At 39.0% G+C, this 14629-nt stretch overlaps 1 long non-coding RNA gene across 1 annotated transcript in view; it reads left to right on the top strand.

Annotated features, from left to right (window-relative positions):
* Window positions 1-12562, top strand: part of LOC129624078 (uncharacterized) — a 31915-nt gene extending 19353 nt beyond the window's left edge. Inside the window, exon 3 of the long non-coding RNA XR_008700732.1 lies at window positions 12279-12562. This is a non-coding gene — a long non-coding RNA (uncharacterized LOC129624078). The remainder of the gene's footprint in view (window positions 1-12278) is intronic.
* The last annotated feature ends 2067 nt before the right edge of the window (window positions 12563-14629 follow it).

Here is a 14629-nt window from a genome sequence, read left to right as displayed (position 1 = left end):
TTGTCAGCCTAGCAAAATTAATTAGATTAATTCCCTAAATTCTAAAGAATATTTTTAGATATCAATTAAGCATTCAGAAATGGATATTTTATATACTAGTTTATAGACTAATTTTAAAAGAAAGTAAACCCATCTAGATTCACATATTTTAATGCTTAGTCTTCATAATATACCCTAATATCTATTAATGTGATCATTAGTTTTGTAAGAATTCTAGTAAAAAGCTATTATATGTACTTTGAATAAAATATTAGCTGATCTTAAGCTTTTCTCCCTGTTTGTTTCTTTAGGTATATTTTTCAAATAGGGTTAAGTACAGGTATATCTTCAAAAACAAAATAAAACAAAACTTTGTAAAAGAAAATCATATACCCAAAACAGATTGGCTGCTAGTTCTAAATGTCTGACTGGATGCCCATTTATTTTATGCTTTTTTTATTTTTTGAAATAATTTTTAAAAAGCCAACATGCACACATTTTAACCATCAAGTATGATATCAATACTTCCTTGGCTCACTTCTCAGCTTTACATACTCAACAGAGATATTGGCTTCAAACCCAGCTCTTTTTAAAATTTTGGTAGACGTATTTCCCAGTCTCTCTTGCAGTTAGTTACAGTCAAGTTTTGAGTTCAGGTCAATGGAAACTGAGCAAAAGTGATGTAAACTATTTTCCAGGCCCATCAAAATCTCCTGTGTAGCAAGAAGCTGCTATATAACCTAGGGAACCCAGTCTGGCGCTGACCTGGAGGGGTGGAAGGGGGAAAGGAGGCTCGAGAGGAATGGGGTGTATCATATAATTATGACTGATTGGCACTGATGTACGACAGAGACCATCACAACTCTGTAAAAGCAGTATCCTCCAAGAAGAATAAAGAATCTCCCGTGTACTATTCCCAACTTTTAGCTGAGTGGTGTTGACCTGGGGACCTATAAGATGGGGAGTCCTTCCTTGAGTCACTATTGGTATTCTGTGTGTTGGTTAGCGTCTGTTTTTCATGTTCATTTTTGGTGGTGGGATATATCAGAAAGATCAAGCCACTCCCCAGTGTATGACTTTTTGTCTCTGCTATTATGTAAGAAGATGCAAAAGTGGTTTCTAAAAATGTAACATCAAATTTAGTAAAATTTTGCTCCAGGATGACAATTACGTCTTTAAGTGTGGCTGAAAAATATTATAGTCTTTCTCTATGAAAATGCTTTGTTTTGAAAAGTCCTGTTTCATGAATATCCCAAGGTTTCACGAATATCCCAAGGAACAATATACAGTCATAGTGGGGTTAATTGTTAATTATTAATATTTGTAGATGTAAAAAATACTGCAAATAGTCTTATTCATAATTTAGATTTATTTTTTTAACAAACTTGGAACTAGATCTTGGAATCATTGTTTTGATGTCACTATGTAGCTACCAAGACCTCATTCCAAGAGTAGCAGAAACTGCCACTTGATTGTTCACTTTGTATTATATTCCTAACGTAATTCAAGTTGTTAACTTTAGATAATAGAATCCAGAAACCCACTGAATATGTTATAATTGCAGTATGTGGCTATAAATTGAAATTTGACAGAGGAGAAAAGGTGCCACTGTCAACTCCTCCAAGTTACAGAATGTCTACCCCTTCTGCAGGATACCTTGTATATGACACACGCCAACTGTCCAGGAGACAGGATGAGTGAAGGTGCCAGATTTGATCTGTATACTACTGCATAACATTTAATTTCCTACATTATTGATAAAGACTCTCTCCAGTATTCTTGCCTGGAGAATACCATGGACAGGGGAGCCTGGCAGGCTATAGTCCATGGGGTTGCAAGAATCGGACATGACTAAAGCGATTTAGCATGCTCACATAGATATAAGCCCTAACATTTCCTTCCCTAGCTACTGTCCATGTCCACTCTGGAGACTAGAGCATTCTAAACCTTTAATGTTCATCGTGTGGTTTATGGACCCGGAGTCAGCATCGCACAGGGAGTCTGTTAGACATGCAGCATCTCAGGCCCGTCTTCAAACCTACTGTGTCAGAGTGCTTTTCAGCAAGATCCTCTAGAGAATGACGTGTAGGTTGAAGTCTGAGTGAACCTCTGCCTTTGGTGGAAGAGCCTGGAGGCTGGCGTTCTGCATGGAGACCCACCTTCCTTTGTGTGGGTTAATGCCCTTGCTTTTAGTTCTGTGCCTCACTCTCCTCAGGGTCTCTCTTCAGTGTCCCCAGAGTCCCCAGCTTCATCAATTGCTCCAGAAATAGAATTTTTGAGGCATCATAGGTTTCAAGCCTCAGTATTTCACACAGATTCCTTCTCCTTTCCTGTGTCTTAAATTTCTTTCCCAATCCTTCCCTCTCACGTTTGTACTTTCAAGACCCAGTCTGGTGGTGTGATCTCGGCAACCTTTTCTCTGGCCTGCCCTCTCTCCACCCCTCCACTGCCGTGAACCCTCAGATCACAGAAGTGCCTCCATGGGGTGCCCACCCCACCGGTGCTTCCCTCCATCTTTTCACAGTGCTGGTCGTGGCTGCCTCATCCCTCCCTTCAACTGAACCATGTAAGTACTTAAATAGCCTTTGCTTCCTCAGTGCTAGCACAAAGCCCAGCACATACAGAGATTCCTAAAAAGCTGCTGAGTAGATGTGTCTGAACTGACCCAAAACTTTAGAAGCTCTCTAACCTGTAGTGAAAACACAGGCACCCTGAATGAACATCTTCAGTTTCGCCCCAGTGGTGTGGACAGTGTCTCCAGGCTTCTTCTGTTATGGAAGGAATAGCAAGCTCTGGGATATGGTGAAGGACAGGGAAGCCTGGCATACTGCAGTCAATGGGGTCGCAAAGGGTCGGACGTGACTTAGTGACTGAACAATAACATACTATGAGAATAGGTCATCTTTTCTGTTTTATTTTGTATTGTTTTGATGTGTATAGTTTCTCTTTGCTTTTGCCAGATTAACACAGTGTTTGTATAACCTTGTGTTTCTTTAAAATGTTATTGTGTGGAGAATGGGAAATTGTTGTTTCACTTTCTCAAAGTCTGGCCCCAGGCCAGAAGCCTGTGATAGAATTTTTGTCTACAAGCTTTTTGCGGATTATAAGAAATGTACATGAGATTTTTGCATTATTCCAGATAGTTTCACTAGTTGACCCTATAGCTGCTATTTTCAACCTGAGGTAAATATGCAAGAATTCACCAGTCTGAATGTAGTCTATTAATTTTCAACTTAGTGACCTATTTCTACTTCAGTCATAAATGCTAAAAATGTATTAGCTTAAATTGACCTTTGTGTCTTATGTTTACACGTCTATGTATTTACACTTGTTAACTAGAATGATAACTGAATGAGAATCTCTCAGAATCTCTCATATAACTTCTCTGAGAAGTTATATGAGAGACTACCCTGCTACCTTCTTTTTTTACATCAAACTTTTATTTTGAGATAATTGTAAATTCACATGCAGTTATAAATAAATACATATACATTTCCACAAAAAATTTTTGTGATAATTTTCATAGGAATTGTGCCAAGTCTGTACATCAATTTAGGGAAAATTGATATCTTTACTATGTTGACTCTTCTAGTCTATAAACATCCACTTATTTAAATCCTTAATGTCTTATATCATCATTGTGTGGTTTTAACATACAACTCCTATACAGGTCTTGTTAGGTTGACATGTAAGGATTTTTTTAAGCTCCTGTACAAGTATTATGTTTTTCCGTATTCTCATGTTCATTGTTAGTAACAATCTATTAAAATACAATCGAGTTTCAGATGTAGATCTTGTATCCTGTCACACTGTGTGCATTCACCTACCGGTTTTAGGAGATGTTTTTGGTAGAATTTGAAAGTTTCTGCATAGGCAATCATGTCTTCTGTCATAGGGGCAGTTATATTTCTTCTTTTCTGACCTATATGCTTTTATTTCCTTTTCTTGTTTTATTGCACTGGTTAGAAATTTCAGCCCTGTGTTGAATAACATCAGTGAAAGCAGGTATACTTGCAGTGTACCATTAAGTATAATGTTAGTTGTAGGGCTTTTTGTAGATGATCTTTGTCAAATTATGTTAAATTACCCTCTACTCCTATTTTTCATGAGTTTTGTTGAATGCTCTGCACTGATTGATTTAATCATGTTATTTCTTCTTTTTTAAATATAGTGGATTATGTCAAATTGATTACATTGAATGATTTTTAAATATAGGAACTCTCTCATATCCCTGGAATAAATCTCATTTGCTCATGGTATATAATTCTTTTTTAAAATATACTGCAGAATGCTATTTGCTAATATTTCGTTAAAGACCTTGCATCCATATTCATGAGGCATATTGGGTGTACGGTTTTCTTGTTTTGTACTGTCTTTGTCTGGCTTTGGTATCAGAGTAACACTAGTTTATAAAATGAATTGGGAACTGTCCTTTGCTATTCTATTTTCTTGAAGAGCTTGTATGTAAAATAGGTGATACTTCTTTTTTAAGCATTTGGTAGAATTCTCCAGTAGAATCATCTAAGGTCACATAATTATTTTCCATAGTTTAACAAAATATGGATCCACTATCCTTAGTAACTTTAGGGCTATTAACATTTTCTATTTCTTATTGGGTGACTTGTAGTAAGTTGTATTTTTGAGGATTTGGTCCATTTCTTCTAAGTTGTAAAGTTTATTTGTATAGAGTTGTTTTTAGTACATTTGATCCATGAACAATATGTGGATTAGGGACACCAACTCTTCACATAGTAAAAAATTCACATATAACCTGTAGTTGACCTGCCATGTCTCTGATTCCATATCACAATATTCAACCAATTGTGTATTGTATAGTACTGTAGCGAACTGTTTTTTTTGGATAAATGTTTATTTATTTTTGTTTTTACTTTTTTTAATTGAGGTATAGTTGGTTTATAATATTATATGCTTCAGGTGTAAAACATAGTGATTCATATGTTAAATAGTTATTTAAATATATCTATAATTAAAATATTAATAATAAATACAAGGGAAGCCTTTAAAAATATTTATAGTTATTATAAATTATTAGCTATATTCCTAGTGCTGTATAATATATCCTTATAGCTTTTTTATTTTTACATAGCAACTTGCACCTCTTAGTCTCCTCAGTTCATTTCAGTCACTCAGTCGTGTCCAACTCTCTGTGACCCCAAGGACTGCAGCCCACCAGTCTTCCCTGTCCATCACCAATTCCTGGAGCTCAAACTTGTGTCCATTGAGTCGGTGATGCCATCCAACCATCTCATCCTCTGTCGTCCCCTTCTCCTCCTACCTTCAATCTTTCCCAGCATCAGAATCTTTTCAAATGAGTCAGTTCTTCACATCAGGTGGCCCAAGTATTGGAGTTTCAGCTTCAACATAAGTCCTTCCAATGAACACTCAGGACTGATTGCCTTTAGAATGGACTGGTTGGATCTCCTTGCAGCCCAAGGGACTCTCAAGAGTCTTCTCCAATATCACAGTTCAAAAGCATCAATTCTTTGGCGCTCAGCTTTCTTTATAGTCCAACTCTCATATCCATACATGACTACTGGAAAAACCACAGCTTTGACTAGACGGGCTTTTGTTGGCAAATTAATGTCTCTGTGTTTTAATATGCTCTCTAGGTTGGTCATATTTTTCTTTCAAGGAGAAAGTGTCTTTTAATTTCATGGCTGCAGTCACCATCTGCAGTGATTTTGGAGCCCAAAAAGGTAAAGTCTCTCACTGTTTCCACTGTTTCCCCATCTATTTGCCATGAAGCGATGGGACCAGAGGCCATGGTCTTGGTTTTCTGAATGTTGAGTTTCAAGCCAGCTTTATCACTCTCCATAAGTGGTATCACACAGTATTCATCTTTGTCTGACTTATTTCATTAAGCATAATACCCTCCATGTTGTTGCAAATGACAGCATTCCATTCTTTTCAATCACTGAATAATAGTCCATAGTATGTATATGCCACATCTTCTTTATCCATTCATTTGTTGAAGGAGAGTCAGTTATTATCTTTTGATGCCTGTAGGGATTTTAGTGATAGCTTCTGTTTCATTCCTGATATTGATGATTTGTCTTCTCTCTCTCTTTCTTTGTCAGTCATACTAAAGTTTCATCAACGTTATTGATTTTCTAAAGAATCAGCTCTTTGCTCCATTGATTTTCTGTGTTGTTTTCTGTTTTGAATTTCACCAACTTCTGTTCTTTATTATTTCCTTCCTTCTGCTTGCCTAGGTTTACTTTGTTCTTTTTATTCCAGGTTCATGACGTGGAATGTTAAATGACTGATTTGAGAATGTTCTTCCTTGTTAACAGAGATTTTAGTGTTATAAATTTCCTCTTAGCATTGCTTTAGCGTATAATGCCAAATTTTTATGTTGTGTTTTTAGTTTCATTCGGTTCAATGTATTTTTTGATTTCCATTTCCCTCTGACTTGCATGATTTCTGCTAAGCATTCCACTGTCATTGAATTATTTTTCCCTCACTGCTAGTATGTCATTTTACCAGGCTGCTTTTAGGATTTTGTCTTTGTCTTTTGCTTTCAGAAGTTTAATGATGATGTGTCTTGTGAAGGATTTCATTGAGTTTTTCCCTGCTTGGGCTACACTAAGTTCCTTCAGTCTGTGGTTTTATGTCTCTTGCCAAATTTAGGCAGTTTTCAATCATTATTTCTTTGTGTATTTTTTCAATGTCATTGTTTTCTCCTCTCCTCCAGGACTTGAATGACTCAAATGTTAGATCTTTTGTTATAGTACCCCAGATTTCTGAGGCTCTTATCATTTTATTTTTCAGTTTACTTCCTCTCTTTTTGCTCAAATTGAGTAATTTTTATTGTTCTATCTTCCAGTTCATTAATTCTTTACTCTTGTCCTTTCCATTCTGCTGTTGTGTCTACTTTATTTCAGTGATTGATTGCATTTGCAGTTCTAAAAGTTTCCATTTGGCTCTTTTTTTTATAGATTCGAATTCTTTGCTGAGGTTTTCTGTTTTTCAAAAGTTTCGAGAGTTTGTAATTGTTCATTGAAGCATTTTTTTTTAGCAATTTCTTTTCTTCTTATTTATTTATTTTTGGCTGTGCTGGGTCTTTGTTGCGGCACACAGGCTTTTTCTAGTCACAGCGAGCGGGGTACACAGGGCTTCTCACTGAGGTTTCTCTTGCTGAGGATCACAGGTGATAGGGCACATGGCCTTTAGCAGCAGCAGCGCGCGGGCTCAGTAGCTGTGGCACACGGGCACAGTGCCCCAAGGTACATGGGATCCTCTAAACTGGGGATCAAACTGGTGTCCCCTGAATTGCAAGGCAGATTCCAAACCATGGGACCACCAGGGAAGTCCCTCACTGAAGCATACTTAATTGCTACTTAAAAATTTTTGTCAGATAATTCTAACATCTCTACCATTTCAGTGTTCACATCTATTAATCTGCTAAGTCACTTCAGTCGTTTTTGACTCTGTGTGACCCCATAGACGGCAGCCCACCAGGCTCCCCCGTCCCTGGGATTCTCCAGGCAAGAACACTGGAGTGGGTTGCCATTTCCTTCTCCAATGCATAAAAGTGAAAGTGAAGTTGGTCAGTCGTATATGACTCTTAGTGACCCCATGGACTGCAGCCTACCAGGCTCCTCCATCCACGGGATTTTCCAGGCAAGAGTACTGGAGTGGGGTGCCATTGCCTTCTCTGAAATGGATGGAAATAGGAGGTGCTAAATAGTCTCAAGCCATCCAAACACTGCCTGCTTTATATTAAACTCCAATGATGACAATACTCTGATAAGGCTGCCTCTATTGGTTTTAATTAATTAATTTAGTACAATGGTGGGATGCTTTATTTTATATGAATCTGAGGTTATCTCTGGCATTGGAAGATTAAAGAAGACCTTAATAAACAAATTTGCTTATTTTTCCCCTACTGTTGGCATTAGTAAACATCTACATCCACATAAAAACAGAATCTATCATTTCTGAGTTCTACTTATCCTTGCATAAGTCTCCAGTATCAAAATTAATTTTTAAAAATGTTCACTTGAAAATTAGCATAGATAAGATTCAAGGATGCTTGCTCTTACAGAAGAATTTTTTATTAAGGGAAGACTTGTCCTTTGAAAATTATTATCATAATTATCACTAAGAAACCAATTCTATATTTCTTATTAAGGCAAAATCCCTATTGAGGCAAACACAAGAAGGATGTTGATTGCAGTGGGATATCTGTCTGAATAGGACTAAGTAATCAGCTTTGAAATGTCACTCAAAGGAATCAGCAGGGCAGAGGCTATTCCCTGGTAAGTTGCAAAACATTTTTAGGGGGAGGGGGATTGCCAAGGGTTTTACAATATCCTTGCATAAGTAATTATTTTAGATAATTACAGAAGCAATATTTAAAACTCAAGGAAAATTTATACTGGAACAGAGAAAATAGTATAGAAGTCCAAGGAGCCATATCAACTCATTAAATATGTTGAGAGTCATAGAATCACATACTCTCAGAGGCATTTGGTCTCAACCCACAGTGGTGAGTAATTCTACTCCAGAGTCACCTTGCTATGGTATTTATCTGTCTCCCACCAGGAAAATTGGAGACTCGCACAGACAGCCCACTTCAGTCTCTGTGTGTTGTCCCTGTCATTTGTTGGACCTGACTCTATTTTTTCAGGCTGTGCATGTATTTTGTGAGTAAATAAAGAGAATGCAATTCAGCTTAAATCATTTGAAAAATTTAAAAACCTCAATACAATAGGCACTTGATGTTTTGAAAGGCTACGTTCTAAAACTTTTAATATTCTCCAGACTTGAAAATATTGCTGTGGATCATAATTTCTTCCTGAAAGAAATTATGTATGAAATTGTATCAAGTTTTCAGGTAGCAAACTACAGCCATTTACCACTCAGTTTTTAGATAATTAGCAGCTGACTAGTTTCTTTCACTCATGAAAAACTTTGTAGGAAACCTCCTCATGTATTGCCCTCAGCTCATTCATTTACTCTTCCTTAACTCTACAAATATTTATTGAAGGCCTAGGATGTGACAGGCACTGTACTAAGCTCTTTAGATAATAAAACAAATATAATCCCTGTCCTTAGGGTATTAACAATCTAGTAGAAGAGGCTGTCACTGGACAAGCAAAAAAAAAAAAAAAAAAAGACATTAAAAATTATGATCATTGCTTTGAAGGAAACAAACAGGTTAAAGTGATACATGGTACACTGCAGAAGAGGGCTCACTCAGAACTGCTGGGCAGGGAAGACCTCTCTGAGAGACTGCCATTTAAGCTGAGAACTGAAAGAGTCAGTTTCATAAAAGCAGGGTATTCTCAATAAAGGGACAACACATGCAAAGTCTCTGAGGCTGGAAAAAGCACAGAACAGTTGAAGGGCTGAAAGGCCAGTGAGGCTGAAGGAAAGGGAGGAAGGTAGAGGGGGCAAGAGATTAATTTTGTACGATAAGCAAGGGGTAATTTGTCAGATCACCTGGGGTCTTTGTAGACCACTTGTCTTAGTCCATTTGGGCTGTTGTAACAGAACACTGTGGACTGGGTGGCTTAAATAACAAACATTTATTTCTCATGGATCTGGAGGCCGGGAAGACCAAGATCAAGGTACCAGAATATTTAGTGTCTGGTGAGAGTCAGCTTCTTGGATCACAGATGGCCATCTTCTTGCTGTGTCTTCAGATGGTAGAAGGGGGTGAGGAAGCTCTCTGAGGTCTCTTCACGTGGCAGAAGTGGGTGAGGAAGCTCTCCAGGGTCTCTTTTAGAAGGGCACTAGCCCCACTAGTGAGGGCACCACCCTCATGACCTAAACCTCCTAATATCATCACATTAGGGTTTAGGATTTCAATATATGAATTTTACGGGGGACACAAACAATCAGTATATAACACCCTTGTCAGGAGTTTATATTTTACTCTTATGTAATAGAAAGCCACTGACAGGGTTTTAATATAAAAGTGACATGTTCATAGACCGGGTCAGACTTGTGACAACTCAGAGTAGCTATTTTGCAATTAGCTATAGAATCTGCTTAACTAAGGAATTCTAAGGAAATTCTAAGTCAATTCTAAGGAAAGGTAGCTGGTAATAATGAATGACATACAAAGATTACTTTCTTGTTATTGTAGGAAAAACTGGTTGGAGGAGACATGTGTGTCAGTAGCAGGCAGGAAAGCCAACACGTGGGATGGTGGCTTAGACTAAGGTGACAACAGTATAAAGAAGACCAGTGACAAGATTTGACATGCTCTGCCAATGACATGACAGAGAAAGAATGTTGATATCAAGCAGTTAGAGTGGGTGGGCATGATGCTAATTGCTGAAGTGGAGAAGTTTGGGGAGACATGAATGGTGAGCCACATCGAGAGTACAGTTTTGGGCTGACTTCTTGCATTTGAAATGCTGACAGACATCTGAGAGGAGGGGGCTGACAAATGTCTGCTAACCAGGACTCAGAAGATAGGTTTGGGAATATAAATTTGGTATTTGGGGCATAGAGATAGAATTTGAAGCCATGGAAACTGAAGAGATCACTGAGAAAAAGGGGGATAAGTGAAAATAAAGGAGGGCTGAGGACTGAATTAGAGATCAACAATAGATATCAAAGACAGAAAGAAAGATCTACATAAGAGTCTGAAGAAGAATTGGCAAAGAGACAGAGGAAAATCAAGAGAGCAAGGAATTGAAGCGAGGAGGGGGAAGAGAAAGATGAAGGGTCTGCTGTACAGAATGCTGATTAAGAGACTGGTTCCTGATTTCACAAAGTGTGAACATCAAATCAAAGTTAAGATGTATTTAGCATCTTAGTTACTGCACGTGTTATACCTGCTAGCATGTTTTTCCTGCTCACCTGCAGAAATAACAACGCTGAGTCATAACACTGTCAAATCACATTATTTAAAGAAGAGTCTTCCATCTTTCTTTCTTTATGAATTTTGATTCTCCCTGAATTCTCTGGATAACTTCAATAATTCTCTCCATATGGCTATCATGTCTAGAATCTTCAAAAATTTCCATTTTCCAAATGTAGAACTATTTTAGATGCAGTTTATTATCTTTTTGAAAATGATCTATGTTGATTTTAAAACATATTAGCTCTTCACCTTCAACGTATTTGAATTGTTATGCTGTTGGAGCCTTGAAATATCAAGCTTATCAAAAAGTTAGGATAAGTTTTCCCTAGATGGTGGTGAACAGTTTTAAATTCAAAGTGGGGGGGAAAAAGTCCGTATCTTAAAATAGAAGCAAATTTTTTCTCTGTTTCACATTTTCTCAAGATATCTGCAATCCTTTTAAACCCTCTATTTATTATTAAATACAAGCAATTTAGCTCCTTTGTAAGGTTATGCAAATAACTCATCCAGAATTAGCATTTAACATGCAGTTCTTATATCCACACAAATGTTTTGTATAAAGTTGTTTTAAAAAGATTCAAATCTTTATAATTAGGAAGGGAAAATATATTAATAGGAATAAAGGGATACTCTGCTAATCTCCCATATGTAAATTAGCTTATAATTTTCCATCATTTACTTTAGAAGCAACTGAACAATGGAACTTTTCTTCTTCAATATTGCTGTCTTTCTCCTTCTCCCGCTAGAAAGTATGTGCTTATACATGTGTATCTAAAGGAAAATGACAAAGAATGTTAAAAACTTCAGTTTTATGGGAAAGAGATGGCTGGTAACTTGTGAGTGGGATTGAAGCTAATACTCTGACTTTTGGCCTCCAAAGGGATGAACTGCAATGCAGATGCCCTTGGGTTCTTATTTCAGGGGGCTGTTTGTCCTTGTCCTCTTTGCTAGGAGGCAGATTCACCCTTGCCCACCTGACCTTTCCCCCACAGTCTACCCACGCTCCCCAGTCTTTACATAAAGGACAGTATTGTGCAATACATGGGCAAGTTGTTCACCTCCCTGCGGCACTTTCTTTTTGCTTTAGTCTCTAGGTTGGCCCTTGGAGAAAAGAATCATGCAGGTTGCATGTGGACAGTGGTCCATGAGACAGTGCTGGGTGGTCTCCAGTCTCACTTACCTTCTGGAGCTTGGCTTTTCTCTTCCAAGTTTCCTGAAGTGTGATGCCCAGTCCTAGGAGTTTTGCCTACTTAGGTGAACTAGGATGGTGAAGGATTCAAAACCAAGTCAGACACCACAGAACCATTGAAAGGATTAGATTGTTGAAACTGGAAGAGGAAAGGGGAGCTCTGAAGAGACTTTAAATACAAAACTGTTAGGGGTAACAATAACTGAAACCACCTACCCTGGCCAGGCACCATAGTAACAATTTGTGTGAGTTATTTTACAACTATAGGTCCTGGTAAGGAACGCAGAACTAATAAGTCACCACCAACCTCAAGAGTTTGGGAAAAGTCAAAAGGAGATGTCACGTGTTCTACCACCTCCCAGAATCCTTCTCACTGGCATCCATCTTGCCTGACCAATGCGTGAGCCACCAGGAAGGACCCTGAATGATTGGCCAAAGACAACACAGAAACTAATCACGTCACCAAAAACCTGAGGCTGTGAGCCACGTGGCAGAGCAGTCCTCCCCACTTCCCTTACCCTCCTGCTCTCTGCCTGGGCGCCCCTTCCCAATAAAGTCTCTTGCTTTGTCAGCACGTGTGTCTCCTTGTACGATTCATTTCTGAGTGTTAGACAAAAGCCCACTTGTCTAACACTTTCCAGGCCCTGGAAAATGTCCCTCTTCCTGCAACAACACAGGTTTAAATATATTCCTTACTGTTGCCAAGTAGCAGAACTAGAAGAACGGGTGGAATGTATAAGAGAGAAAACATTTCTCCTTCAACAAATATCTAGGAAATTACCATGAGCCAAGCAGAGAGCTGGCAGACTGGACACAAGATGAAAATGAAAAAAAAAAAAACAAACACAAAAAACCAACATGTATTCACCTCAAGGAAGTTACTGTCCAGTGGAGAAATAGGCATGCAAGCAAACAATTATAATCTGCTATGATAAACGCAACCACAGAGAGATGTAGAGTATTCAGAAAGACATTTAGTATTCATAGAGAGTAGAGAAAGGCCGCCTGTTTCTGCTTGGGGGTGCCAAGGAAAGTCTGCATAACAGCCGACTGTTCTCCAAACCCACGGCTACCACCTCATCTAAACCCCCAGGGTCTCTCATCTAAACACCTCCAGCTGACTCAAGGCTGGTCTTCCCGCCTCCAGTTTTCTTCATCCTCTTGTTTATCCATGTTGCAGCCAATTTTCCAAAAAGGAAAACTGATGGTGTCATTTCCTTCCTAACAAGTCTCAGTGACTCCCCATTACCATGTACTAAAGTCCAAACCCTCAATCTGGCCTTTTAGGCATAACTGGCCATTGCTTTCACATCTCATCTCTCACTGTTTCCAACTTTAAGTTCCTGGTACAATGACCCTACTTGCTATTTTCTCAACTCACCATTGGTCTCTCTGCCCCAGACCTCTGCACATGTGCATTCTCTTCCTGAAACTAACTACCCTGCCCTCACACCACACATAGCGAGAGATATACTGGGCAGGCGGGAGATGGGACCCTGGCTCAGAGGCCAGTTTAAGCAGTGGTTCAACCGAGGGCATCTGGAGCCAAATCCCACTAGGGAAACTCTGCGACCCCAGGCAGAACATGTGCCTTAATGATATCCCACCTGAGGGGCAGTTGTAGACCGGCTCTGGTCAGCCTTTGCTTGAGATTCAAGAGAAAAGTCAGTTCCCTGATCTTTCCAGACTGCCTGATGGACAGTTGCTTACACTGCCTGCTAAAAAGAATTGTACCCTTTCTCATTAGGAGGAAACAGACAGAACAGGCTCCATCTTGAAAGCAGGACTCCATCTTGGGCCGGACTGTGGACTTTGAGCTATATGCCCAGTATCTATGGAAAGGACATACCAACTGGAAAACCAGACCCACCCCTCCTGATGGAAGAGCCCAGGGCTCATACCTAGACTCTCCATCTCCTAAAAGAATACCCTAATTATCTGTATAACTTAATAGAATCATAAATTCTATTATGCTTATTGGGATATGACCACAGGCCTATTGATAATTGTCCACTGTTAACTACCTAGGCTTAAGGCATATGAATCACCGGTTAACTTTGATTCGATCTTTCTTTTCCTTTGTTCAGACTAGTTTCAGGGAATTTGGGGAGGTGGGTTTGGGCACATACACTTAGGGTATATAAGGTTTTCACAAAAATGGGTCAGGGTCCTTGGCTAAGAGGAGACTCTGCCTTAGGCCCGCCTGTGTAATAAACTGCACTCCACTGTCTGCATTGTCCTTCTGAGTGGGTTTGTTTCCCGGAACGCATGGCTACAACACTCATACTCATGCATCTTTCAAATTTGATCAGGTCAGAATATTAGAGAGCCTGAGCTGACTGTGACAGTATTTCCATACGTATCTGCAACCTTGGATGTTATCGAATGGCAATTAAAGCCCACATTTGCAAAGCTCTTAACAGAAAAATATTCCTTCCCATCCCCCAGCTTATGCCAGGGAGAGCGAATAGGGCTCCAAAACCTTTGGAAATGTCAGCGTCAAATCCCAGACCTCGGCTTTTCAAGCTGGGGTCTCAGTTTTCATCTAAGCCATCACCCAGTTTCCCCTGGTGAAGCTGAGACCCAGGAAGTGAGGTGAAGGGCCCTCAGCTCTCACC

The sequence above is a fragment of the Bubalus kerabau genome, chromosome 12 (genome assembly GCF_029407905.1).
Source record: "Bubalus kerabau isolate K-KA32 ecotype Philippines breed swamp buffalo chromosome 12, PCC_UOA_SB_1v2, whole genome shotgun sequence".
NCBI classification, from domain to species: domain Eukaryota; kingdom Metazoa; phylum Chordata; class Mammalia; order Artiodactyla; family Bovidae; genus Bubalus; species Bubalus kerabau.
Note: the sequence above shows the minus strand (reverse complement) of the source record. Positions and strands in the feature narration are given on the sequence as shown.